At 41.6% G+C, this 27,553-nt stretch overlaps 1 protein-coding gene across 3 annotated transcripts in view; it reads left to right on the forward strand.

Moving 5' to 3' along the window:
• The window catches only part of LOC106639663 (rap guanine nucleotide exchange factor 6), a 121,999-nt gene that overhangs the window by 36,015 nt on the left and 58,431 nt on the right, over positions 1-27,553 (forward strand). For 2 of the 3 annotated variants that reach the window (XM_014353376.2, XM_089597027.1), the window contains exon 1: positions 7,650-7,949. The exons of the other annotated variant lie outside the window; for it this stretch is intronic. The gene's annotated coding sequence lies outside the window, so the exon portion shown is untranslated. Of the gene's footprint in view, positions 1-7,649; positions 7,950-27,553 lie in introns of those variants that run through there. 3 annotated transcript variants of the gene reach the window in all.

Raw genomic sequence — 27,553 nt, forward strand, 5'->3', positions numbered from 1 at the left:
ACTTAGTATTTAATTGAAAATTTTATTGTATCTAAAACTGTTGTCAATGCTAATTTTTTTTTTTCTTTTACAGGTACGTATTCTTTGCAATTGATGTACTTCTTATATTCGTAAGTAACTGTTTTTTTTTCATTTTATATTAAAATATAAAAGATATGTTTTTCGATGAAAGATGTTATTTTATCTGCAAACCAAAAAAACAAAAGAAGTATAGATAATGTGTTGTTTTCTTATCGTATTTTAAAAAGCTGTAACAACAAGATTATTTATTCTTGCAATTCGGAATGAGCGCCAAAAGCGCCAACTGCAGCCACATTCTTAAACTAGCGCATTGTTTACCGACAGACAGTTGCTCTAGTCTCATGAAAATTTTGCGTTTCACCCAAAGTTGGTAAGGTAGATTTTCTAAATGCTTACTGCACGGCTCTACTATACCAATGCTGGTAAGTTAGGAATTTTCACTCGACCGATCTCCGATGCAAGTGCAGGGACTCCCCTATATAATCTTACGAATTAGGAAGATACAGTAACGTTGGGTAGTCTTTTTAATTGATTAATATGTAACTTTATAATTGTTTCAGTTCAGAAGGTACACGTTGATACAAATAACTACCAAGAGCTGACTTTTTAAACGCAATAGTAAAAAAGCTTCAAGTCGCGTGAATTTTTATTTCGCCCAAAAAAAAGTGTCTAGGTAACAGAGCCGGATCACTTGAAAGAGTTCCGAATCTCCTCGTCCTCGATAAAATTTGCAACAAAAAGCCAGGGGCCGCTTTCCCTTTTTCTCTCTCCCTCGCCATCATTTTCGCAAGCTCTCTCGTTTTTATTGGCTATATGCGGTGTATATAGCGAAATCGCTGCCCATAAGCTGAGAATCGCCGAGAGCGCGCGGTGTACTCAGTAACGAAGCGAGAGAAAGCTCATTAGATTTTTCCCTCGTACCTTAAGATTAAAGGCTGTTGTTGTTATCGTTAGAGAACGGATCGATTGGTCGATTTAATTGCCTTAGGAGTGAGTATACTTGCACCGGGAAGGAAAAAAAATCAATCAAAAAATGCGAGGTATACACAGAGACAAGTGGAGATGAGTGCACTGAGAAGGTTTTTTGCGCAATCTTTCACGTACACGTACAACACAGTGGAGATAACGAGCTTGGGGCGATGAAAATTTCTCGATAAAACAATCGACCCACATTCTTTTTTTTTTTTTTTTTTTTTTTTTTTTTTTTTTTTTTCCACAAGCGACAACTTTAAAGTGCAAGAGCCAAGATATTCATGATCCAAGCGAGAAATACGAGTCAAAGAGGAAGGGCACGCTCTGATGGTCCATCGCGAGGTGGCTGGTGGGCGGCACACCCTCGACTCTCCTTTGGGGCGAAAAAAAAAAAAATATGAAAAAAATCGTGCAGCGCGAGACGGAGTCACCCGAGAAAGAAAAAGCTCCATACAGTCTCTGCTGCATCACTGAATTTCTTTTCCTTTCACAACGTGTCAGGTGTAGTGTAGTTGTGTGTACGTATCGAGGGGCAACGGAGGAAATGATAAACTCGGCGATGAAAAGCTTCTCGTGCCCTCGAGACGGAAAATCTCGAATGGCAACCGTGTACACGTATACACTCTCGCGTGGGTACGAGCCAGTGACTTTGCTTTTTTTTTTTTTTTTCTTTTTCTTTCTTTTGTCATATCGTTGCGTCTATACGTCCCGGTGTAACGTAAGCGCTCTCTTCTTGGAAATAATTTATCGCGTCAGCCAACAACTTTTGCTGACCACTGAGAAGAGGAGACGTGCGTGTATAATTGAGGGCTCTTACCTGTCTTATATACGGCAATGATGGGACGGTATATTTGGTAGACCAAAAAAGAACAATGATGGTACAGACACAACGTACACAAACAGGACAAAAGTTTTTTTTCAATTCAAGGTGTACAAAGGTGTGGCGCCAAAGAATCTGCCAAACTACATAGTGACATTATGCCAAAAATAAAGAAAGTACACGAAATCCCATAGGAACTTGGTCTTACTTACGACCAATTTTTGATTTTTTCTTACACCTAGGCATGGTAAACATACTTCATTTATCATCTACATATTGTTAAATTTCACTTTATAGAGGTTTTTTTTTTTTTATTTCTATAAGAAAAACGAAAACGTAACGAGGGTAGGTAATAAAAGCTGGCTAAAAATAGAGACAGTCGCTGTGGATGGCTGTGAAGATTGACAAGCGGTGAATGGCGACCCACATGGGTCGGGTAAATTCGATACAGATGACGTCAGAGCCCGAGCTTCGATCGGAAGGACGATAAGCTACGAGGTTCCAAACGTGATTTGCGCAGCTCGTCTCCTATTACAATCCCCGTGAACAAGTGATATGCAAGCACACATCGGCGTTGCCGTTTGATTGTTTGTTTTTCTTTGCTTACAGTTGGAGTTAACAATCTTGCGAGCACGCTGTTAATTCCCAGAGACGTGCGGTCCTTACTTTTCATTTTCTTCCAACGAGCAACACAACGATGATGTTAGATGGGCGTTTGAACAAATAATATTTAGTATCTTTTTTGGTCAATAGCTTGTTATTTGCGTGACCCGGTAAGCGACTACGTTATGTTTTACACATGCAACTCTGAGTACTGGAAAAAAAGCTCGAAAAACTCGAGGAATTCAACGGAAGCGATTTTTTTGCACGACAGTGACCAATAACCCTGTTATACCTATAGTTCCATCACCTAATAAAACCGATCCGCCGCCAAACGTTAACAGGTCGACATTTCGCTCGGTCTATTTTTCGAGCTGTTGCTGCTTCAAATCGTGATGCAGGTGAAAATTTATGTGCATACCTACGCTAGATCTTCTCCACCATTGAGCTCACGGCGACGCCGTGCCAAACATTTTTTTCCCTCCGAAATATCTAGCTGATGTCTAGAGCACCTTTCTCCGTCTTTCACCTCTGTAAAGCTTTTTGAGCGAGTTTTTTTGTCTCTTTTCAGTTGGCTCGGCCATTCATTTTGTTGGAGAGTTCGTGACGCGTGACTTTGCTCGAGATCGCTCGATGATCGTGACTGTGAACAGCGTGTTTCAAAAATATTTCCGAAAAACTATACTGCCGGAGTTAAGCTTACCAAGACCAACACGCTCGAAAAGCATTTTTCAAAGCTTTTTCTTGGATTTTCAATTGACACTGGACAAGAGCTTTTAAGTTTGGCTTGGGGAGCTTTATCTCCAAACACCGTTTTCCAGAAACATTTTCGTACGTACCCATAAGTGTGTGTATGAAAAAACACTGTTCAAGATTATACAAACTCATCGATGAGTCTCGCTCTTGGAATACTTAAAATCACACTGTATGCAACTTTTGAGAGGTTTCAGAGAAAACATACACATCGAAGCTCAATATGGAAAAATGTACAACACTGATGATCAAAACTCATTTGGTCGTCTTGTTCTGTATGTTTCGAAAACAAGGTTGTAAACGCAAGGTCGGGAAAACGACGGAAAAGTAATTCTTCGCGAACGTGTCCCTAAACAACCAACGGCACCGAACGAGAGATCCAGAGATAGTGTCCTAATAATACTTATACCTATTTATATCCGTGTACATATAATATGCGGGTCGGTGTGGTGCTCGCGTTGGGTCGATGTTGGGTATACCTGTACACGTATACATATATAAACGCACGTACAGGATACAATCCTCTCCCGCAGTCGGGCAGAATCAGTCTCTCAACCTCCCATGGTGTGTATGTATATATAAGTACCACACCGAGCTCCTCCTCTATATATATTCTCTGTTCCCTGTGGGTTTATAACAACGTGCAACACACATGTATGTATATATTATGCTTCAGGTATAGGTGGAGGGTAGCTGCACGCATGGGTACGTGTGTATGCTCATGGTTTAGCTGTTGCAGCCACTGCACAACAGCTCGCTTCCTTCCTTCCTTCCTTCCTCTCTGCCTTCGGCCTATATCACCGCTGGCTGCTCTAATTCCTAATCGTTATGCAGTGTATCTAACGAACCTCACTTGGCTCGCGAATTCGTCCTGTGCATTGTAGACTATTTTACTGTAAAATGTCTTTTTAGCTGAGCCGAACCAGCTATATATGTTTACTTTTCATAACAATTTTGTCACAGTTAAAAAACCATTGCTATGAATTACACATTTTTAATCTGGGAGGCTGAGCCGCCGCAGTATTTCACCCGGATTCAAGGATGCTTTTTTTCCACCCTCTCGGCCTTTTTTCGGGGGGTTATTTTTATTCCACCGTCGAGCAGATGGTATTTTTTATTGTCGCGTTGCGGATATATACGCGCAAGGGATTCGGGGAGAATGGCTCTCGTGTCATTTGAGAGAACTAGGAGGACATCCAAGTTCGACTTCGAGACTTTTTTTTTATCACTTGCTGGCATAAAAGGATTGTCTTTATGGTTGGATTATTTTTTCATCGAAAAAAAGATGCACGAGCGGGTCACCGATTTTTTTCTTGGGTTCCATCGGTTCTACTTACCTGTACACATACTAGGTGCATATGACGAAAGGTATAGTTTCACCGCTCGGTACTGGGTAGCTCATGTAGGCCATGGATATTTACAAGTATAATGCCCCGTAACGGTATGCGTGCAATACACTCTCGTTAACTGCTAATAATAGGAGTAATTGTTTTTTTTTTTTTTTTTTTTTTTTTTTTTTTTTTTTTTTTTTTTTTTTTTTTTTTTTTTTTTTTTTTCATCATTATTATCGTTATTGTTATTTACCTTCAATGAATTTTCACGTTCCTAATTGCGCAAGAAACAATTTCTACCTTAACGGCGTCGGGTGTACATACGCGCGCGCTTTACGCAACGAATTAATTATCTTTGTTTGTTTGTTTTTTACAAGAGTTCACGGAAGTTTATAAGAGTATACGCGAGCCACCACCCCTCCCCCCTTTTTCTGCAGAAGCTTGCGATAGCAGCTTATAATTAGGAATCTTTAATTAAAACACTTTACATAATAATTATACGCAAGAAAACGCGTATAGCCGATATAAGAGGCGTCTCGCACAAAGTGTGAAAATAAATGAATCAACCATAGGATGGAGTGTAGGTATATTTTTCGAAGAATACGAAATAAGATGGGTTGCGTCGTTTTATTTTCCACGACATCTTGTCGATCGAAAAATATTCCTATACCTATAATTCATCGCAAGATAGCGAGAGGGCAGCAAAAAAAAAAAAAAAAAAAAAAAAATTCACAATATATCTTCAGGCGAATCAGCGTTTGAGGAGCGCAATTTAATTTTCGCACTTAAAATCATCGGGGCTGGATGACAATATTACCATAAACCACACTTATCCTCCCAGCGTAACCTGTTTGATGAAACAGGCCCCAATCATCACCGATCGAATCTCCATACGAGTCTCCCCAATAATAAGAAATTCACCAGCGTCATCCGCATCTCATCTAGACTTTTTCTGTATAGGCACCTGTATACCGTGCAGTTATGAATAAACGAGGGGTTGGGAGAGGGGGCGGTAATTAATGGAAATAAACGTTCCAGTGAATGAAGCTGATGATGACGAGGAAGAGACCGGGGGGCGGGGAGGTAAAGGGACCTTCCTCGGTCGTCACGGCCAACGCTCCAAGGAAGCGGAAACGGAAGCAACGTCGCGACCACCAAGCGTGTGCGTAACGATCGCTAGGATACTTTTCAACGCGTGTGCGCTGCAAAGCTGCGGGCTCTCGATCTCACCTACCTATGTGTCGAAAATCCAGATGGTTTTTATACGTAAAACTGCTACTGTTAACCTGTAACTGTACTTGCGTGTAGGGCCCACTTTTTCGCTCTGAAACAGGCAAATCGAGATGTCAGCTTCGATGCGCTGCTCGATAATTTTTCCAAGACATTCAGTATCTTAAGGTTTTTCGTAACTTTAGGTACATGAATGTTTTTTTTTTTTTTTATGTTTTTGATGCACGAGTTCAAGTGCAATTGTGACCCTTTTAGTTTTGATACATCCATATTTCGTTAATATACACGCGTGTATAGATACCTCGATTCTATCCCCGTATATGCGGAGTTAGAGTACATCAAATGAGTGTACCAAACAACAGTTTAGCCGATAGTTTCCATACGATCGAGAGCGACGCGTCGCACATCGGGAGTTTGAACGTTGTTTGTATAGCTCGATCAGTTTGAAAGATGAACTTTACCACTCCGATGTGTTATATATTATACCTGTATACGTGCACGTGTTTGCCCATATACATACATAAATCGTGGCGGGGAAAAGCATTTCCCAAACCTGTCGATATCAAAAGCGATATCGAAAATACGAGTGATCAGAGTCGAAAGTTACCCGCTCGCTATAGGCGTCAGGGAGATCAAAAAGTTTTGATCGCATTGGGTGGAGGAAAGCGTGTATTTATAATTTTACGAGTCAAGATGTGAGTCCCAAGCTCGTCCAAATCTATATAGATGTTCATTAAAAACGAGCCATACCCACCTCAAGAAATGTAAAGTCTAAGCCTTTACAAAGTTGTTCCATATGTTGGCTGGATGAGTCATTTGAAATAAATATTTGTATCATTTACAAAAAATTAATTACAAAAATAAGTATAACAAATAACGGTATGGCATATCGTTTTTGCATCGGTCTTTTTAGACTCGTCGTGATTGATGAAAAAATTCACTTGCACCATGGGCTCCGTGACATCATTTTTCTGTTCAGTTAGAAACACATGAGAAAGAAACTATAGACATCCAGAAGCGGACCATCATACCTTAATAAGAGCCTATTTCAGTCAATTCTACAAGTAAATTTAGATACTGGCCGAAAAATATAATTTAACGTTTACATGATTTGTTTCTCCCCTCTCTTTTATCTACCGGAATCAGAAAACTGATTTTCTCTTTACCATTTTTTTATTCATCCGCGAATCCATTCTATACACTTCATCACATAGTTTCTTTTATGGATTGTCGCTTCGCACCACCCCCGGGCGAAACCACAAAAATAGGGTACAGGGGATGAAACCCCGTGGTAAACAACACCTCGTACTCCTCGTACACTTTTTCAAACATTCACACAACAGGGCACGTGCCACACGAGTGTCGATCTTTCATCCCCCTCGGCATCGAGCGGCACCACCGCACTAGAAATTCCACCACCATCCCCCCGCGCGCGCACACCGCAAAAACGAGTAGATCCATCGCACACCACCGCGTATTTACACTCGCACTAACTTTTCTACTCTTGCCTTGTTAATGTGCCTACTCAATGTTGCACAGAGGATTAATTATTAGTTTGTAAACAATTGAAGCACATACCGATGTACACGTGGTTAATGATTTCGGGTCATCGTCAAATATCTAAGCTCTCCTATATAGGGGTTGTGCGTGGGCGAAGAGGAGGAAAAAAGGGAGGCACAACAGCATTGTGTGCACAGATAGTATACATAATGTATATATACATCGAGGGAAGCAGATGTTGTGTACATGTGAAACGCTCTGGCATCAGAGCGCGTGCGCCCTCTCTCTCTCTCTCTCTCGTCCCTCCTCTTCTTTTCCTTCTCTCCTGATGTATATAGAGAGCAGCGAGCAACGGCGCGCGGACTGCGTTATACTCGGCAAACCAGCCGGAGTTTCGTTTAGTTCGCCCTCCGTCACCGGCGTCGTACTACGCGTACACGGTGTGTGCACATATGCAGTGCTTCATACGGTACCTTTGACACATCCATACGAGTGCTTCATACCAACTGCACGCGATATTTGAATTTTTCTTGCGCCCTGTCATCCACCGTGAAATTGGGGGTGGTGCCAGCTTTGTGGGTTTTAATTGTTTTGCTTGGCACTGCTATTCGACATCGGAAGAAAGTCGATTGCGCTTTGTCGTTTCGTTAGTGCAGTGAAGAGTATACGTACAGATGTACAAATAAGTAAGAAAACAACCAAACGGAGCAGTTGGAGTTATCGTGAGTGAATGACGAAGCCCATCACCCGCATGAATATAAATATACACGATTACACACTCACACACATTAATGTACGCCCACGCGGGGTTTCGTTGATCCTTTGCTTGGCTATTGGGTTGCACGCGCGCGAGCGCTTGCACCCCCATCGGTATGCCTTTTCTCCGACGAAAAGAGAAGGACTCGCTCTTTCGTCGCTCGAAGCATTGTTTTTCCATTTTAAATGCTCGATGAATAAGCTCCGAGCTTGACATAAAAATTCATTGTTCTCCAAGAAGAACTAGTTTTTCGCGATCGTTAAACATAGCCACAACCCTGTGAGCTCTCATCCCTCTACTTGTTATTTTTTTTACGGTACGCTTGAATCTCTTTGTTAAAAATGCTATCGGAAAAGAGCAGTATCTCTTGTGGTGTACACAATAAACACGGTGTGCTCGTAATTGCGTCTTCCAAAGCGTGAGCACATCGATGCTCGACTTCAAATACTTACTTACCCGCACACCGTAGCAGTGTATATACAAGTATATAATATAGGAAGAGACAAAAGGATCGAGCGAGACCACGCGTGTTATGTACGCAAACATCCAGATAATAAATACCTGAGCAAGGTTCCCTTTTGCATTCTTTGCGGTTGAGATCACGTATACGGTGTTTGTACCCCGTAATGTGCTTCGGCAGCAGTTTGTCCGAAGCCGAGCTGCGAAAATAGAAGAGTACATCTCCGATATACTTACCTCTGGGGCCTCGTTTTCCATTCCGGTCTTATCTTGGCCTCTTATTATGACTCTCGGCTACATCTGCCCGATAAATACCAACCATACTATAATAGTACACATGCGCAGGGAAGGAAAAACATCGATTCTTAAGTATAGCCTCGCGTACACAGTGCACGTGTAATCGTCTAATTAAAATTGTGTGGGAGTAGATGGGTTTTTTTTTTTTTTTAATTCAACAAAAGTCAAATAGTGCCTTCCAGCCAGAACGTAGTACACGTCCCTTTTTTTATTCCCTCTACACATTAAAAAGATTCTAAAAACAAAAACAAAAAATATATAGGTCCCGGTAAATGATGTGGCAAAAGTCTAATGACGCAATTCTCGCCGATTAATTCGAACCGATAGCGCTTCCCCAGCCCCCTTCGACCTACCCCATTTCAACTCTTTTCTCCCGATAAAGCACAGCCAAGAGAGAAAAAAAAAAAAAAGGTGTACACCTGTAGGCATCGATTTTCCTCCACATTTAAATGCAATATACTTGCTCTACTTTGCGTACGCATGAAAAATAATAACACAATTGATGTCCCGCTCGCTAAGTTTAATAACCGCACAGGACACCAAGGACGTCAACTATGCATTACATTATAACAACAGCATAAAAAAACAACATTGTATATGCACGCATGCATCTACGTGCCTACAGTGTTTCAAGTTTCATTGGCCCTCGAAGCTTTTAAGCGGCTGAAAACTTGGCGAGTCTCCCCTTAGAACTCTTGCGGGGGAAACATGGCCTCGGGGCTAAAACCGAGTTCACAAGGTATACGCACGCAGCCGACACGGAAGAGAGGGAGGGAGGAATATTGAATTACGCTTGATATAACGAAGGCGATAAATTGTCAATGCTATCACCTCGGTTTAATTGAGCGTAAAGCTTCAATTCACGCTCCAGCCTCGGTCGTGTGCATGTGTGGTGACGACGGTGGTTTGATGTTCCCATTGGGAAGGAAATGATGTTTCGATCAAAAATTTCATTTAGGCCTATAAGCTGCTCTGGACTTGCGTGATTGAGCTTTGTTGGTTGATTTGTGGGATGAATTGTACCCATGTACCCATACTGATTTGATTCTTATACGTATTGTCACTCAAGTAGATACTTTTTTTCTTTTTTCTTTTTTGTTTTTGTGATCAAACGTGTGCCCAAATATTTAAATAGCGAAATCGTGTGGTGTGTATACACGTTCATTTGCGCCGAACGGAAGGACAACCGATCGATTTACACGCGTGACCTATCAAGCATATTCTAGGCTCGTATTTGTAGGCCCTCCTTTGGGTTTTCCTGCGTGTGCGTAATTACAGCGTTGCTGCTACTCCTTGGTTTTTTCCGTCAGTGGGCCGAAAGTTCGCTCCCGCGCCCTCGCGCCCCGACCTTGAGCCATCGATTTTTCTTTTCGAGGTATTCACAACGCGCATCGGCGATCCTTCCGACCATCCGGAGTTAAAATTATGCCGCTCCCCCCTCCCCCTGATCGACCGACCATTCGAATAAAAGTTTTTCTCGTGCGTGATAATGGTATCCAAAGTCGAGCACATAAATTGACATGAAGTAATAACTAAAAGTTACAACAACAATTGTTTATCCACAACTAATCTTTCGTGCGGCTCATGTATACCCTTCTCCTTGAGTGTAACGATGCACAATACATGCAATACATCCACGCAGACCAGTGCAAAGGGATACGACGGTATATATGTCTGTTTTTGCATTGCATTTCAATTAATTAGAATAATTAGAAGGAACGCGTACGCACGTCCGTGTGCGAGAGATTAACTGGCATGGTTCGAAGCGATGGGGGATGTAGCCGCAACATGTTAATCTGAAAAATTAATAGGCAGGAAAGAAAACACTACTTGGCGTACACGTACGGCTGTAATCCATGTATCAAATCGCGCATTACGCGTGTTGGAAAATGCTGATCCACGTGTGTACACACGCGCGGTTGGGGTGAAATGTAGGTCGGGAGGAGAAACTAGTTATTGGTGCAAATATCATCCCGCGACGACGACGGGCTTTTATCATTTACCTAAGCACTCGTGTGTGTATCAAAACGCGCTCTATTTGCGTAAGTCATGTTTTCACGAGGTCTTGGATGAGCTCCAGGAATGTTATATTTTCTCCTTCCTCCCTTGGTCGGGTCTGCCGCGTCACTTTTCTTTCTTCCCATTTTTCCTGACGCGTGACATTTTAATCACACGCTCTCGTACGCGCACGAAGCAGTTTATATGGGTATGCATGTATTGAAAGTGAAATTTTTGAAATACGCGGTTTCACAGCGAAATGATACGATCGAAAGGCCGCTTTACACGCTTCGAAGAGTCGAGAGAGGGGAAGACGAAAATTAGGAATAAAATAGAAAAAAAAAAAAAAAAATGAATTTTTCGCTTCGAAACGCCCACGCGATTTTAACTTTCTAAAGGAAAATGCCGCCACTGGAAACCTCCGGTTGTGTAGGTACTTATAGTTTCCGAACTCGAGCACGCGACCAATCACAATTAAAAAGTTTCGCGCTATGGGTATACTTACTCGATTTAGTAGTAGCAGCCCCAAACTTTCTATACGTAAGCTATATACGCCTTTTACGTAACCATCATCAACACTAACTCACACGCACTTTCGTATCTGTCCCACATTTCATTTTTTTTTCGGAAAAACTAAAAAATAAACCGAGGCGTAAAATGTGTACGCGTACACGATGAGAAAAATAGCGGGAAATCGACTTCCCATGATGCAGTGGCTGCAGCAGCATACAGTCACTTCCTTGTTTGATAAATTCGCGCACGGTATAGGCGCCTGACTTGGACGAAAGCAAGGAAAAAAGCCAACATCCGATTGCCACGCGGTTGCAGAGAAAAAAAAACCACGCGTTTCCCTCCATCAACTGCAATGCATGGCATGAACTTGAGTTTTCTCTCGTTTCCGGCATTTCGATTCCCTCCCGTGCATGCTCACCCAATTGCCTCGCGGTATGGTAAACGTATGCATTATTTTTCATGCTCTCCACGTGTGATTTAATGGAAATTAAGGTCGCCTGTTGTGGAGAAAACTTCACCTCCGCGCTGTTGCATTCCCGTGTACGCTCCGATGGAGTAATTTACGCGTCGGTAATAGGATTTTTCAAATTTTAACGCGTTGACCTTTTTTTCTTCGTTCTAATCATTCCATGAGTTTTCACGCGAGGGAATTCGATGAAATTTTTCAAAGTGTATTGGGCTCTAAAGCGCGGTCGAAGATTAGCAATATCAAGTGCGGCTGATTGAGTGCAAGGCTTCGAGAGATGCATAAATCAATAACACGTATAGGCACGCGTGCACGACACTCACGCTCGGTCGATTCGAATTTAATTTACTCGTGGTATGGTACGTATTGCGGTGCTATACTGTTCCCGACATTTTTTTAATGCATACGAAATCAGAAGCGTGCTTTAAAATTTGATCGAATTTTTCATAGCTCAATTTCAAAATCGTTATTAAATTTCAACTCTCACCGCGCGGGTGATAGGTACCATAACCAGTTGGGAGAGGGGATGTTCATAACATTAAGCACTTTCTTTTGTGGCAATGGAATGAGAGTGTTTTGGGTGTTTATCTAGTTCGGAGGTCTTTAAATTTCCTCGTAAATTCTGCTCGTCGTAAAATCTTCTCTTTTTGCGGGTATACATACGTTTATACGTATACGCAGCGTGCGCTGCATTTAACACATCTGGTAATAACGAGGTGTGCGTTTCGGTGCTAAACGAAGTCTTTGGCTCGCTCGCCTTGCGAAAGATTCACACCTCTTTTTACTTGCGTGTTTTTTTACCTCCGCACAGAGTAAAAAGAAAAAAAAATTTACCTTTCTGCACGATAAATTATATCTCCATTTCATGATTGTCTCTCGTGCTTCGATCGATTAATGTCACGTGCAACACTTTCCACACGAATTCAGAGACGAATGAATACTAATGATGTAACATAAGCGAGTGGAGCTGTAAAATGTAAATTTTCCATTTCTGGGGAGGAGAAAGGGAGCTCTAGCTTCGTAAGAATTGCGTAAATTGCAGTTTAGAAGAGCGTAGTGTGTAGTGAAAGAAAGAAGAGTCAGGTATATATACGTTTGGCAAACGCGAGAAGACTGCAAGTCCAGTTATTTTGATCAAAGGGCTTTTGCATGGAAAATTCTTTCCTATACGAAAGTACGAGAGAACGAATGGATTACGTATACATACCCACTTTGTTTCACTTCATCTGGATCGTGATGAATTGAATCCGCCGAATGGATTTTCTTACGTGGGCGATTCAATTTCACTTCTAATTGTTTCCGAAAGAAGAAGGCCAGAGCATACATCTCCACTCGTCTCCACCTCCTTCGCGAGAATACTAAATTTTTAGGTCAGAGTAATTTTTCTTTCCTTTCTGCAAGCGCGAGTGCATGATGTATTAAAGGATCTCTGGCTCGAAAGAGTTACCCGATCATTGCAGTAATATGGCTTTTTTTTTACTTTTCGTGACTAAATCTCTTTTTTATTTTGCTGTACTCGAGCCAGAGTAGAAAAGAAAAGAGGAGGAGGACGGTACTCTATATCTCGTTATATCCTTGCGTTCTTGTACGAAAATTCGCCATTTCACTGTATAGGGTACATGCACGTTAGTATAACATGTACGCATGTAGGTATAGTAGAAGAAAAAACATGTATGCACATAACGTACAATAGATCTCTAAACAAAGGAGCACCAGAACAACAGTTTCGCGATGTTGACGCCATTGATTTTTTTTTGGACAAACTAAACGACAGACTTGCGCGTACGTATACCTCTTCCTCCTTTACTCCGATATTTTCAGAAGCTCGTACATAACGAGTTGGTATACACATCAAATGCGCCGCACCGTATACCTGTAGTGCGCATTTAAAACTCGTTACGTAAGAGCCCGCAATCGGCAGCTCTTTCGCGCACCTGCTGATGTGTACCTTCGCGGTGTGTTGCTGTTGCTATTTTTTTTTTCCCCTACGCAAGGCATCGAAAGCCGCCGCTGCAATTACAGCTAATTAGGCCAATCAAACCGAATAGACTCGCCAGGCGAATTTTTCAAGCCATCGGAAATTCGACGAGAGCTCGTTAGCCTTTTCCCCCCTTCCTTTTTTTTCACTCGAGCTGGCACGCTCTTGTTTATTCGGAAATACATATTACGCATGGTAAAATAAGAAGTGTGTGTACAGTTCACTGCTTTTGCTTTTAACATGTATATACTGCTTTGGCCCTCTGTACATGGAAGAAAATGAACAACGATTTCGCTATTATAATTGTGGTAATGTAAGGTATTGTATCAGCGTGCGTTGTTGCATTTTCTTTTTCTTTTTTCAATCACTTTTATGGTTTAAACTTTATGAATATTTGTTGACTTAGAAAAAAAAAAGGAAAATGTTTGCACGTATAACAATAGAACTTTTTTCTCCTACGTTTTTACAAATTAAATTTCGTACGGAGCAATTGTATGCTGCGTTAACCGTTTGCACGGCGAACACAAAAAAACCAACGAGACGTTGAGAAAAAATACGCCCTGCGCTCGGGCGGTTCGAAATTATTCACGAAAGGCCAGTAGAAGTGGACGAGTTTTCCTGTCCTGCACTAAATCCTCTCTCTTCTCTCCTCTTCTGTACCTTTCCCCCGATTTCCTCGAGTATACACACATAGCACACGTAGGGTACCAACTTCTGCCGTAGTAGCAATCTGTTTCGGGTCGAATGAGCCCTACCCAATGGAAAGGGGGCGGGGGGGGGCCTTGCGAACTTCCGGAGCAAACAGCCCTCAGTGGACCTAACAAATTAAAAGGAGAAATAACTTCTCATCAGCAGCAAACTGCTGTATAGAGGGAGTAGATGTAGGCGCAGGAGAGCGAACGGTACGCACACACACACAGAGGCCTATACATAATAGAGAGCAAGTAGCGCTGAAACCTAAACAAAAGTCACTTCCTAGCTGCTTCTTCTCCTATATAAGGCCACTATAGATTCTCATCGCGGCACCCCTTCCCTCGGTGCCCATCGTCTGCGTTTTTTTGCTCTTTTTTGCTGTCAATGTTGTGAAAAAAAGGGGTGAATGCCTATTTCCACGCACACACGACCCTTCTTTTTCCCTTTGGCAGCAGTGGTACGTGTACTCTTCCGAGAACTTTCGATCTCGGTACACGTTACACGCACATGCACAAACTTACGCCTACAGGGTGTCGAGCAGAGGAGGCATCCGAGAATAGAGAGAGAGAGAGAGGCAAATGCCGCCCGCACCAAAAGCAGACCCTCCACGGGTACAATCAGCCGTATGTGTATATTGTACGTACGGTACACGCGCTCGTATACGTACACCGTTGGAATAGAGGGGCTTCGGTTCATCCGCTGATTAACTCGCGACTACCGCCATGAAGTAGCTCTCCTCTCTTCCCCCCAGTTCAGTGTGTGTGTTTATATACACACTGCAGAGCTCTCGACGAGGCTGTATTAGCTGATGCTGCGTGGGCCAATTGCCTTTGATTGATCCGTCTGTACGCGTTTGCTCTGATTTTTTACGCCTTCGTTTTTTTCCCTCCCACTCCTCCTCGTGTCTTCATGTGGGCCTTTGATCCAGAGATAATTCACTTGCGATGATCGAGGAGGGGGACGAGTGAACGAGGGTGCATTTCTTTCTCGTGTTTGCGCCCATTCAATAGGAGCTTCTGTTCGAATAAGTTATAAGCGGGTGTTGGGAGGGACGAGCTTTCATCCACTGAGTCGTTGGTAACTATACTCTTACAAGTTTTATCGAATCCAGTCATGGGTGAGCTTTTCCCTTTTCTTAACCTGTATTTATAATGAATACGACAGGTGCTCGTGAAGATATTCCATTGACTGACTCGTCCTTCCCTGTCAACGGCAGCAATAACGATCCTCCATATTCCAAGTACATTTATTCCTTTGTATTAAACACTGGGCTCCACTTCCATTGATCCTGACTTCAATTTTGTACGTATGTATAATGCACACAGAACTGCAAGTGGCATTGGCTCCAGTTCTCTTGTCCGATTGTAAAAAAACTCGGCTTGACTATCCCCTCGTGCAATAAACTTCCATCGTCATTTGATTAATTGACCTCAAGTATACGATATCATTGTACTACCACACTTGCACCAGGTAAACTTCACGACGGACTTGGCAACTACAAAATTTCGAAATTTGGGGGAAAATTTCATTTATTGCGGACGGCACTAGCAAACACGATAAATTAAGAGCTTGAAAGGAGTTACCCTAGCTACGAACAAAACTTGAACAGGTACTATTAGTATTGGCAAAGCGTGGTTTATTGTACACCTGTATAAACAAGTGCATCGATGCTCTACTGTACGAGTGGCAAGCGATACGGAGATGCAGGTTATAAATTCAACCAAGTATTGTGAAATACTGCGTTTCCAGATTTTGGCACTGTAATGGGCTGTGTGGCAACGTTTGAACGGAGAATCAGCCAATCGTTTGTAAGTAGGTGTAATAGTCAATCGTATGGATACTATTTACCGTCGAGACAAAATTATTGCGTAAAACTAATCAAAAAGCTGTTGGCCCTGCATACGGACACGAACAATCTCGTGTATACAGTTTGCCATTTCAACAGCAAAATTCACGCTTCGAAGTAAAAAATGTATATTTCCACGTACGCAAAACTCGGCGTGCCCACAAATATACTTACTGTGGGGATAAAATTTTCTGTCACGACTCGCGGGAAACTGTTTATAACTTTTTGATCGTGACAGATAGTTAGATCTGGGAAAAAATTTCCATAAATATTACCACGCACGGCGTAACTTTTCGCGATGTTTTTTTATTATTATTATTATTTTTCTCGAAAGTTTTCTTTCTCCCATCATCTGTTGAATTTCATGTAAACGTGGCTATCTCCAAACTCCATCAAAGTTTGCTTGTACGGGAAAAAGTAACTAAGTAACTATATATAATCACAGGTAACATTGTATAGTATCATCTCAGAACTTGATGCGCATTAATTACCAAGTCGGAAGTCGGAAATAGTTCTGGTGTTCGCGAGACAGGAAGGGAGAGTAAGGGAGATAAGGAGAGATAACCTACACCTTTCGGCAACGGAGCCCAAACTTCCTGAAAATGAAGCCAAGCGAGCAATGATACTCCACTAACTCTCTTACTCCAACCCACTGTTCTCCCCTGTAATCTTGCCCACTACCTATACCTATAAATCTCGACAGCGAGTTATTACACCCACACACGTGTATACACACCGAATGAGTAAATGGATATTTTTTGTGTGCAAAAAAACAATATTGGACGCTTACGGTGACAATTTTGTCTCGTGTATTTGACTAACATTGCAATATAATTATTCCCTAAATCCACATTGGAAAGTTAAATTTGTGTCAGTTCTAGTGAATGTCAAGTCCAAACTCCAATCTATAACAACTCCTCGGAGTAGAGAGCAGTAACGGATACCATCACTTCTATACTTACCACTGCTCCTCTTAAAGCTCATGCAACCTTGTATTGTATAAAATATATAGGTATACTCACAATTGAGCTTGCAACACCGGTGATAAACAGGCCGCAGAGAGTAGCTAAAAATTGATTGCTTATTTTACATTGCCTCGTTCATTTTTTCATCTATCAATATACAAGCTAGTAAAAAAAAGTTGGCTGTACGATGATAATACATAGTGCAGGTCTGCTCTTCTGCTATCGCACTTGGCCTTTTTTACTCTCTATTAATTCACGCTTATGTACGTGTTTCTACGCACACATCTGTTTCTCCCTCTTGTTCCATATACATGTTATATGTTTTCGTTCTGAAAAAAGAGAGGACAGGTCACACGAGAGTCGAGTCAGCCATCCGCACGAGAAATAGTTCAGATGCTGGAGACTCGTGGAAACTTTGGGGTTTCAGAAAATTCGTTATGCTTAATTTTATGGTACCTATTTTTTGCGTGCTAAAATGCCTGTACCTGTAAGCTGTACTTGTCAGCGGCGACATTCTTTCGAGATATTACTTAATAAATTGCTCGCCGTACATTTCAACTATCTATATTTTGACACAGTGAAAACCCGTCCTGACAGTTACTTATTACTCGTTTTTTTTTTTTTTTACATCTCTCTTTTTTTTACGCTCTTTTCACTTGTGCAATTGCAATAGTTTGCGAGTGCGCGTGTCCGTATACCGTAACAGTTAAGCATAATCAGTGATTATACGCAGTAAGGATACTTATGTAAATGCGCGCAACATTTGTATTACACACCAAAGGCTGTTAATTAACGGTACATATATATGTATGTACTTATAATTTATGTATCAGTAGCTTTTATACGTGTTACACAGGCGTACACATGCCCCACATCGTATGTATACATACGTATTGCTGCCGTTATGCCGGTGAACATATTTATCAGCAAGACGAAATTCTCGAGTACTCGATAGATATTATATACGTAACTCTAGAGTAGCAGCATCAACCCCAGCTACGGCATCATAATCCATCTTCCTGGTGACACGCTTGATTTTAGGCTCCATTTCTCCACGCGCTCCTCCTACGCGTCTTCTCATCGCGTGGTGTACAACACACACCTACGAGCAAGAGGCCACTCCCACGGGGAAATTGCGCCAGATATACTATACGTATACGCGTTCCTTCACACGCGCCGAATCGATTTCCCAACACAAAGAGGAGGACGCAGAAGGGAACGGTTTACGACCAGCAGTTGAATGGGGGACAAGGGTTGACGGACAGGGGTTTGAACTTGAACGAGGAGGCTACACACGCGTGGCTGCTGTGTACTGAAATTTTTTTCGGAGCTGGTATTATATACATAAGCGTTACGTTTACACGCACCAAGTTTTGGGAGGCAAGGAGTTATACGGAGTCATATATAGCTTTACTGCGAGATCGATTTTTCCCTTCCTCTCTCTCTCTCTCTCGGCACTTCCTAATCTTTTCGATGGAGATGAAAAAGGGGGAAGGAGTAAGAGACTCATAACATACGCTTGGACGCGTGCGTGCTTTTCTCGACCGTGTGGATGTTGCCGCGTTCAAAAAAAATATTTTTCCAACTTCGACTCGCCATTAGCCGCGCACCAACTCGTCTGGCGTATATAAACCTCTGTACGCTCGCGGTATTAATCTACATAATATATCGAACACAGTGCGGTGACGGTTTTCATCGAAACTTCTCAGCAGCAGTGCAGTATAGTATCCTGTACAGCAGAGCGAGATCATACAATACGTATATATTATATACTCAAGCGTGATAATATTCTTGCCACATTTCCATATCTAGAATATAATGTAACGTATACACGTGTATGCGCGTCAGCCATAGCGTACCGCAATGTAACGTCTCATTTTCCGCATCATGCCGCGAAATTACACAATGGAATATGTATACAGGGTGGGAGGGATGGACGTAACTGTGCCAGGGCTTGATATCTGCGTGCTCTGCGTGTGAGAATCCGCTCGCAGATATATCTCATTGTACGTGTAGGCGACGACGGCGTTCTGGTGTGCCAGTTGTAACGGGAAAAAACGGGGTACAACCATGAGTTTTCCACCTTTGTTGCCGATCTTGCTCTTACACGTGCATGCAGTGCCGAGTGCAGTGCTGTGTGTTGTGATACCTACGCATACGTATAGGTACGCATGAGCAAATCGACGTTTTAGCCCAAAGACGAGAGATAGAGATGTGCGGATCATTATTGTGCAAATCACGGCTACCTACGATTGTTGAACGGACTTTGAGAACGATTCACGCCCTTTCTGTCGGTATACTTGCACTTTGCATAATGTATCGCTGTCTGTCTGGATGTACATGGTCATATATACTGTATATATTCTCGCTTTGACGGTGTACCGTTTCAGACATCGGTACATGGGCTTACATGACTTGGCGGAAGATCAATCGAGTTAACTGTGCTCTCTGCTGTACTGTGTGCTTTGCCACTCCGTGTAAGCTCTGAATGGAGCTTTCGTGCGTGCGTGGGATACTTTCCGCGCGAATAAGTCGGTATCAAAGGTGATATCAAAATCGTACTTTTTTCCCTGGCAAATTTTTCATGCTCGCGAGTATACGTGTGTTCCTTTCGCTTTGGAGTGCACATACATATATATATGTACATTATTACGTTCCTCCTTTCACGCGCATAAGGAAAAAGATTTTTCCGGATCAGGAGGAAATTTCTCTCTACGGGTATCGTATTTTATTTATTTCTTCTCTTTACGGTCGCTTCGGTGACGCAACTCGAGGACTTATTTTTTATTTTTATCATACCTCCGAGATTTGTCGCGTGAAAATTATATTTTCTATACTATACTCCCCCGACTTTCCGATATAAGTTTATTCCATACATAGGGCACTTGATTACCTATATGTACATGTGTTAGCAGTGTGGAAAATGATGGGCACCGGTTATCGGCTTTCTATATCTGATTTGCCTTTGGTGCTGGGATGCTATATTTCTCGAGAGTTTATCGCGTCGCGCAACTTATGTATAAAATGTCTGTGGGACGTTTGATGGATGAATAAACACGAAACTGGCCCGATTTATTTTCATCCGCACTCCCTCCTAAATGACTTTTCTCTCCGAATCGAAAAGTCTCAATGCTCGCCTTTCCTCGGCGTAGTTACCCATCGGGAACGGTGAATGGATTCCGAAATCAAAAACAAACATCGTGTCTACAAAGAAAAAAACGTCCGTGTCTTTTACGGTTGAAAAAAAAGGGAAAACAATCACAGGAGAGTTGACGAGTATATATTTATACCGTCGTATAAAATAAATAAAAATCAGTCGTAGAGGCAAACGGGTACAGTATGGGTTGTATACGGAATAAAAGTTTCGCGACCCCCTCTGTCAGTCACACACACACACACACACACACATACCGCACTGGCGTGCAATAATTGCGTCGGTCGTGAACGACGAGGACGATGTCAGCCGCGTATATCGACAGCTCCTCGATGCGTATAGGCACATACACCAACCAGCGCCAGCGGAAAAGGGAACACCGAGTGGCCCATCCATCTCTCGTGGGTGGTTATTACTAGAGACGCTTTTAGACCTTTCAGAGATCTAGTTTCCCCCACAATATGCGCCGTACCACCAGTAGAGTGTGTATTACGTACAAGGTATACAGTTGCTGGAAAGGACTCTTTCCCTCCCTTTTTTTCTGATGCTATCGCCGCTGTAACCGAGCTCGCCTTCCTTTTGACTAGTTCTTATTTTTCCATCCATTTCCCTTTTAGAGAGGAATAAACGCGAAAACTAATGTACAGAGGTTTTCTTTTTTTGATAATGATCCTGACTCTTGCAACTGTAAATTTTCAGCCTTTCTGGTTTTTCGCGAAAGTTTTTTATACTCCCGTTACTCCGAATATTAATTCAAAATGGGCCAGGGAGACGAGAATATCTCAAGATCATTGAACAATGAAAAAGTATGGCTTTCGAGGTTTAGGGGGAAAAAATGTGCTCGTAACAACACGCGAGCCGTGGGTGTTGTATAACTTTCCCTGATCCTCGCGTGTCCGTCATCATATGCCAGAGTCCAGCTCGGCTGGAAAAAATCGAGTCTCATTAATCTCTGTGCCCGCGTAACCAAAACAATGCCAGTGGCAGCTACGTCCTGCCATAAATCCGCGACTGAAAAACACCGCGATCTATTCATCGTGAGGAAGCTCGGGCTGCAAGAAAGAAAGGCAAACATCAGGGAATAAAGCGAACTTGAGGGAAACTTAGCTATATAGATGAAGCCACGAATTTTTCATCCCCTCAGCCCACGCACCGCCTCCTCCTCCTTTCTTATTCCCCCTCGAGACGCACGAGCCCGCATCGCGTCTCTAGTTTCTCCCAGCCCCGTTTTTCGGCCCTCCCTCGGTTTGGCTTCCATATGCGATCATCGTCGGCTCGTTCCGAATTCTGCGGGTGAATTCTCTTCGCTTTGCGACCCTCTGATGCTGTCTACTCCCTCGAGTTCGTCGAGACGCCGGTGCGACACATGCCAGCCGTTTATTGCCACGGGGCTGATGGCAGTGTTGGCATTCGCCCCGTTGACGCTCATCGGAAGAATATGCTCGTTGAGAGGAGGAAGAGGAATAGTTTTTTCTTTGTGTATATATATAATATATAGGTTCTTTGCTCCGCGAGACCCTCGTTGCTCGGCCGAGAGTGCACTTGGGACGTTTGACGGCTCGTTTTTTTTCGTATATAATCTCCACTAGAGCAGAGGATATTCAAATCGAACACGAGTGCACGAGATAAGCGATTTTAATCCCACGAGCTGGTCGCACAGGCTCGAGATATAGAAGCGAAAACTGTAATTTTACGAGTAAAGATCCACAGATGTATAAGCAGGGTATTAGGTCGCTCGCCCGAGCAATAAGAGCAGCTTACCATTGATATATGTATAAGTACGACTTACATGGGCTGTACCTTCATTTCGCGTCTCCTCGTATACTTATTCATGGCTATCGTGCGCATAGTAAAGGCAGCCGTATAGCTTATACCTACTTGCGAATGAATGAATGAACGCATGACCGAGACGTACACACGTAATGGTGTATAAGTGGTCTGCAGAGAACAATCTCATTTACTTTATGCTCCTTATATCTCTATACGTATACATATAAATATTTAGGCGTAGTAGCGTAGTGTATAAAATGTGGGGACGGGCTTTTTTTACGTTTCATATGAGTCATAGTTGTCGTCACGAGTCTCGAAAAATATTTACACGAGCGATTATTGAATGAGAGTAAAGTTACTTATTAACTTATGGTGTTTTAACTTACATAACTTATAACTTATTAGTTACTTATTTTTCACCATTAATTTCAATCGGCTACCAGTTAAGAGAGTAGGTCTCGCAAAAATCAAAAAGCGTCTGATGTACAGGACGATACTTTGTTCGGGTTCGGAAAACTATCTGTATCCATTCGTTGGTAATTTTATTACGTATACGTCTCAAATAATAAATTTAATGCTAGTTGGGCGTTTTGATGAAACAACAAACAAATCAAACTTTGGGACTCATGAGATTTAGAAAACAGTAGTATACCTACCATAATTAAGCCTAAAAAGGACTGTACGCACAAAAATAAGACAATCTATCGTTGTCTTGAATGAGCGTCTCGAACAATGCAATCGACAACGAGAACACCATTAGAGTTCGTAATAATTGCCAACCGCATTTCTTCGGCAAAAGGGAACAAGAGCAAGAGGGAGATTGAGAGAGAGAGAGAGTCCAAGTCCAAACATAGCTCTATACCTCCTCCCTATCCCAGCGACAATAGGAGCAGAGCAAACCCGAGCCCCTTGGTCGTCGCAGACAATAACTTCTAATTGAAACTATACCTTTTGTGCAATCTGTGGACGAAAAGTACACTCATGGGCTTACAAACAAGACGACCGATACCTGTACACACAGGCTCCGATTTCCCATAAAATTACTCCTTTTGTGTGTTGTTGCACACCCTCAATCCTGATGTACAGGTCGCATTTCCAAAAAAAAAAGGAGGGAAGGTCGATTGGCGGTCGGAGCTATCTATTCCCACTCTCGCAGCCTTTCGCGTGGAACCCACCGTACGTACAGCGTCTGAGCAATAACAATGGCAATAATGCACGTACCCGCCTTCACTTGAACTCTACTTGGGGTGCCAACGCACACATATGTGTGTGCTCGTGAGTGCCAGCACGAGACGGAGAGATGGGAAAACGTCGCTGTAGATGCTCGGGATGCGCATTTTAAGAGGCTCCTTTGCCGCAGCTTTGTCTGTATTGTGTGAGAATGGGGCGACAGACAGGTGGGAGATGCGTTGTTTTTGTTGAGAGTGGCTGGGGGCGCGCAAAGTGTATTTTCTCGGGAAGTTAATCTCCAGCTCGTGCCGGGCAATAATGGCACGGCTGTGATTTATTATATTTGACATGGTTATGCGATGTATATACTATGAAGCGTGTCGTATTATCATGAATAAATTTGTAAGTAAAATGAAGTGGACGCCTGCACCTGTCATTTTTTTTTTTTTTTTTTTTTTTCATTCCGAATAATTTCGAGGTATTCGTACGGGTGCATAGGACGGGGAGTTCATCAGCACCCGAACAATTTCACACGAGGGACACACACACACACACACACACACATATACTCGAGTGGCGCAAAAATCGATTTCTCGTTTCGCGTTTCGAGTCACGTTCCTCGCGCGTGCTGTACGTACTAGTGATTTTCCATTTGCCCGCTAATGAATAATTATCTCGTGCGACGGTTGTATTGTATAATGGTCGGACGGACGAAAGGGGAAAAAAAATAATAGAGCGCATAGTCTCCGTTGACTAATGAGTCGCGTCCGCGGCTCGTACGAGGCAAAAGGAGCATTGGCAATTACTGCGGGGCCCCGAGTCCTAGGAAAGATAATCGGTCCGAAACCGAGTAATTTCTCCTTGGTGAAAACTGAACCTAATTCCGTGCCTGTACTCCTGTAATCCAGTCTCTAGTACAAGCTTGATCCGATGAAATCTGATTTGAATTGCGATACGGGATGTATATTATGTACAGACGCTGTATGGAAATTTGGTGCTGGCCGCATTCGGGGGGCTTTTCTACATAAAGTCTTGTGGATTTAAATTTGTTTAAGGCCATTCCCATGAAGGATTATGCGTCAAAGTGATGCTCACCCCCAATCCTGCACCTTTCTAACGACTTACGATGCGAATAGTACACACAAAAACCCGCATTTCTGAGGAATCGACACCGATGGGTGCAAAAAAACTATAGAAATTTGAAAATGCTTTGCACCTTGTTGCGTTCACAGGCATGTGCAATTTAAATGTAATCAAGCAAAAATACAAAAGTCACGTACAATCTCGCTTAGTGGACGCAACATGTGTACTTCCTTTCTACTCTTTTTCTCTGGTGCAAAACTAATATTTTTCGTCGACTTTCTCTTTCACTCGTGAAAGCTTATATCAGGATTTTTGGGGGAGGGGGTTGAAGAAAACATGTGTGTGTATGTATAAAATATAAGGTAGTCTTGGCTCTGGTTATCCCGGTGGTTGTGTTATGTGTGCAGCGCGTGTATAAGAGCCGCAAGAACGGGATTATATTATGCGAATCGATAAGGATAACGCGAAACTGTTATGGCTCCCTTTCCCGCCTTGCCTTTGCTAATCTCTTCGTATCTTTTTTTTCCTCTTCCCCAGCATCGTGCAATTAATACTGCACTTAATTTGCTCGAAAAGCGAAACTGTAGAGTTGCCCGTCGGGCTGGATTAAATTTCTACGAGTTTTCCTTTTTGTAATGTACGTGGAGGATATTTTATTTAATAAAAAAATATAACTCTAGTGTATTTATATTGTACACGTGAAGATCAATTTTCGTGAGAACTAAATTAACAAATAAAATACGCAAACCTTTTTTTCATTTCCTTGATTGATGTTCATCAGTTCCGTCTGTGCAGAATCACGGATGGATTTAATTTTACGAGAAAAAAAAAACAAGTATTTTAATGATAATTTTTTTTATTCATAGTACGAAATTATTTTTTCGTTTTAATTTTTTTAATTTTTATTATTTTATTTTATTTTATTTTATTTTTTTTGAACTGAGTTATTTTGATTTAATTAATTAAATTTAATTAAACCAGAGCAAAAAAAGGAAGAAAAAAACAGCTCATGTGACAGTCACTGCCAGTTCTTTATTACGATTCCAAGAGCACGAACACGCAGTTCGGGCTAATTCTCGCCGATTAAAAATTCCACGCTCGCAGAATACCGTTTTAAACCCCTAGCTAGCAACTCGTCGCCTCACCTCTTCCGCGTGTATTATATGCAATGCTCGTAATGGTCTATTGGCGCGTTAAGTGTACTCTTTTATCTCAGTATGGGCAATGTTAAAAAAAAGGCGTGCGAGAGCGAATAGGAGAGTCTTTTGATCTTTCTGCAGAAGTAAAGTTAAGAGTATATGAAAAACTCGTGCACGCATGATGTATCGTTTTGAGATCGGTAGAGTGAGTGAGAAGGATATTTCACGCTAACTATCGGGGATATTATAATATGAATTATACTATAATATACTGTACAATTTTTTTTACGATAAGTGTATTCTTTTGTGTTGAAATCCATATAAGATGTGTGTACTTGCTTTGTTCAGTATCTTATAATATATGTATAACTGATACATACATTGTAAATATTGTTACTATCATACGTACAGTGCTGCATTCATTATAAAACGTGGTTATATTTTTCACGGTACAATCGTAAATACAATAGGTTTTCACTTTTTTTCGTACAGGTATTACACGTAGGTATTCAGTATACGGTTTACTTAACTATACATTCTGCATAATGTCGCTTTTCTTATTTCTATGAATTCGGGATCATAGTTTCTGTTTTTTACGCAACTGAGGATCATTTCAGATGAAGTAGTGGTTACTAACATGGTGGTATAAAGGTCAATTTTTTGTAGTAAGGAGTTTATACATTTCATAATATAATCCTTCTTCATTTGTTGTATTATGAGTGTTGCGGAAAAACTCCACCCCATCTTGGTGGGGAAAACATATCTTCATACACTCCTCCTTTTTTTCCTTTATCCTATTGCCCCGTGCAATTTCTCGTTTCGACTTATTATTCTTTCGTTCCTTGCGCCTGTACGGAAAAGTAGACGGTCGTAAAGGTACGGCAGCTAGGTTTTAAGTAAATGTTAATTCTGAACGATTTTACCGTCGGTTTTCCGTAGCAACCACCTGTAATTTCAGTTGTTAAGTATACTGCATGTATCCGAGCCGAATCGGAGGATAATGGAATTTTCATCCCAATTTAAGGCTGAGACGTTCGGGTTTAACGTGTTACCGTTTTACAAGCTAGCAATGAGATTCTAATTTCGTCCCATTGTTCCCCAGTCTCGTTCATAAGTTTGGATGATTATTAGCAGGCATTTTGCAGTTCTATGACCTGGTATATTTCAACTATTCATACAATTTCACTGTTTCAAGTCAAGAAATCAATTTGAAATTCCATTTTATAATTTTTTTGTTTTACCTAACATATTTTAGCAGCTTCCATCTAGTTTCATTTGCCATTTTTCAGTGAAAAGATTGAAGTAAAAAAATATCAAAAATTAAAACATGATCACTTAACTGTTTTACAAGTAGTAAAAATATTAAAACTCCAATAATATGATTTATAAACTTTCTTTCCTCATATCACCATATCTTTTTGAAGAATCGCATGAATTGCTTTTTTTTTCCTTCACCTTATGTTGCGACCACGCACATATTATGCAATAGTATCGCAAAAAAAGTTCGTGCATCCCAACAATCAAACTCTCCCTCTCTCTGCTGTTTGCATGAGCGTTTTTATTCGAGAAGAAATTTTATTAAAAAACTTTTCCTTTCATGGTAGTGGAGCGGAGTTTTCACAAATTTTCTCGAGTGAACTGCAAACAGGGCGAAATTTTTTCCAGCTGAATCCGACGTTTTTCTTATACGCTAACACTGTGCCACTTTTTTTTCTGTTTGTATAAAAAAATTCTATGTCACATGTATGAGGCTCTTTTTCACCCATATGGGGGATATTTGGGAGGATCAAGATCGGAATATGAAACGTGAAAATAAGTTACAGAGGATTAATGTGAATTCCTCGAAAATATTACGCAGTCTGTACATTTATAAATTGTATAGTTTTTACATTTTAGTTGCAAAACTTCGTGAACCAATAAAAATTTTCTGTATTTTCGCGACTGGTGCTTATTAACAAGAAAAAAAATTACTAAACGTCATTATTCCAAAAGAATAACATTGTCTGGAAAAGATAAACTGTATGGTGTGCAGATTTTT

The sequence above is a fragment of the Copidosoma floridanum genome, unplaced genomic scaffold, assembly GCF_036245765.1.
Source record: "Copidosoma floridanum isolate Cflo_tuat_1 unplaced genomic scaffold, Cflo_Japanese_pri ptg000030l, whole genome shotgun sequence".
NCBI lineage: Eukaryota > Metazoa > Arthropoda > Insecta > Hymenoptera > Encyrtidae > Copidosoma > Copidosoma floridanum.